Genomic DNA, 1,722 nt, shown 5'->3' with positions numbered 1-1,722 from the left:
AGCTCCTAGATCACAGAATCCTCTGTCAATTTTTGTTTCCCCTATGATGCAAGGGATATGAAAACTTCCTGGGTCCGTTTTCTTAGAGAGTGTGTCCTTCTTGATGAGAGCACTGCATTCTTTGTTCATTGTTACCGTTTGTCCTCCCTTCAAAACTCTTTTCTTGCTTAACAATTCCTTTAAATACTTGATGTGTGTGGGCATTTGATGAAGAATCTCAAGAAAGGGAATATTGACATGAAGAGAGTTAAATGTCTCTAGAAACCTTGAATAGGTTTTCCTTTTTTCACCTCCTCCTAACCTCTCAGGAAATGGTGCTTTTGGTTGGTATATTTCCATCATGCCTTTTTGCAGTTCCTTGGCTTGCTCAGTTCCACCTTCCTGCTTAACTTCTTCCACACCTTCCTTCAAGATTTCTGGTTCCTGCTCTGAGGGCCTGATTCCTTCTTCTTCTGAGACCTCCTTCAATATGGTGATGGCCTTGCATTCTTCCCATCTTACTCTCTTTTGTTCCCCTTTAGGATTCTTTTCTGTGTCACTAGGGAACACTGCAGTTGATTTGGGTGCCTGTTGAGATAGCTCTCCTACTTGAGATTCCATCCTCTTGAGTTTTTCACCATGGTTTCTTAAGGTAGTTCTCACATCATCCCTGAAGCTCTTCAATTCAATTATGTCTTGACTCATGGTTGCCATCATTCCTTCTATCCGGTTTAATTAATCTTGAAATTGTTGGTTCGGATTAGGTTGGGTAGGTTGATTATTTTGGCCATGATATGGTGGTTGGGAGTAGGTGTTTTGTGTGGCTTGGTATGATCTTTGGTTGGAGTTTTGGTATGTGGAATTGTTATGTTGGTTGTGGTTGTAAGGTTTGTGGTTTTGTGGTTGGGTTTGTTGGTTTCCCCACCCAAAGTTTGGGTGGTTTCTCCAGCCTGGGTTGTAAGTGTTGGAATGTGGATCATATGATTGCCTTTGTTGGTTTCCCACATAGTTAGCCTCATCCCAATCACCTCCTTCAATGCTTACTTCCTCTTGATCTTGTGTGTGTATTGCAGCCACTTGCTTTGTTTCTAATTGCCTGGTAAGCTCTGCTAGTTGCTTGGCAAACACCTTGTTTTGGGCTAGAATTGTATCAACATGGTTCAGCTCCATGACTCCCTTAGTGTTGTGCCTCTCTGATGCATAGTAGTACTCATTCTCAGCCACTGTCTCGATCACTTCAATGGCTTCTTCCACAGTCTTTTTCCTGTTCAATGAACCTCCTGATGAATGGTCTACAGCCTTCCTTGATTCATAAGAGAGCCCATCATAGAAGATGTGCAATTGCACCCAATCATGGAACATGTTTGGCGGGCATTTCCTTGTCAAGTCCTTGAATCTCTCCCATGCCTCGTAGAGAGTTTCACCATCTTGTTGTCTAAAAGTCTGAACCTCAGATCGAAGCCTATTGACCTTTTGTGGAGGGTAGAAACGTGCCAGAAACTTGCTTTCCACCTCATCCCATGTTGTTAGACTCCCCCTTGGGAATGATTCCAGCCACTTAGCTGCTTTGTCCCTAAGTGAAAATGGGAACAAAAGCAGTTTATAGGCATCTTCCTGGACTCCATTGGACTTCACAGTGTCATAAATTCTCAGGAATTTTGTGAGATGTTGGTTTGGGTCTTCATTAGCACTTCCTCCAAAGGAACAATGATTCTCCACTAGTGATATTAGCTGTGGCTTGAG

At 42.8% G+C, this 1,722-nt stretch overlaps 1 non-coding gene across 1 annotated transcript; it reads left to right on the top strand.

Moving 5' to 3' along the window:
* The first annotated feature begins 1,339 nt into the window (after window positions 1-1,339).
* Window positions 1,340-1,443, top strand: LOC148571846 (small nucleolar RNA R71). The gene has a single exon (XR_015880303.1). It is a non-coding gene; the product is annotated as a small nucleolar RNA R71 (small nucleolar RNA).
* Window positions 1,444-1,722: the final 279 nt, after the last annotated feature.

This window comes from Arachis ipaensis, chromosome B3 (assembly GCF_059453495.1).
Source record: "Arachis ipaensis isolate K30076 ecotype BB chromosome B3, ASM5945349v1, whole genome shotgun sequence".
In the NCBI taxonomy this organism is placed as follows: domain Eukaryota; kingdom Viridiplantae; phylum Streptophyta; class Magnoliopsida; order Fabales; family Fabaceae; genus Arachis; species Arachis ipaensis.
The sequence above is the reverse complement of the archived record's forward strand: the minus strand, read 5'-3'. Positions and strand labels throughout refer to the sequence as shown.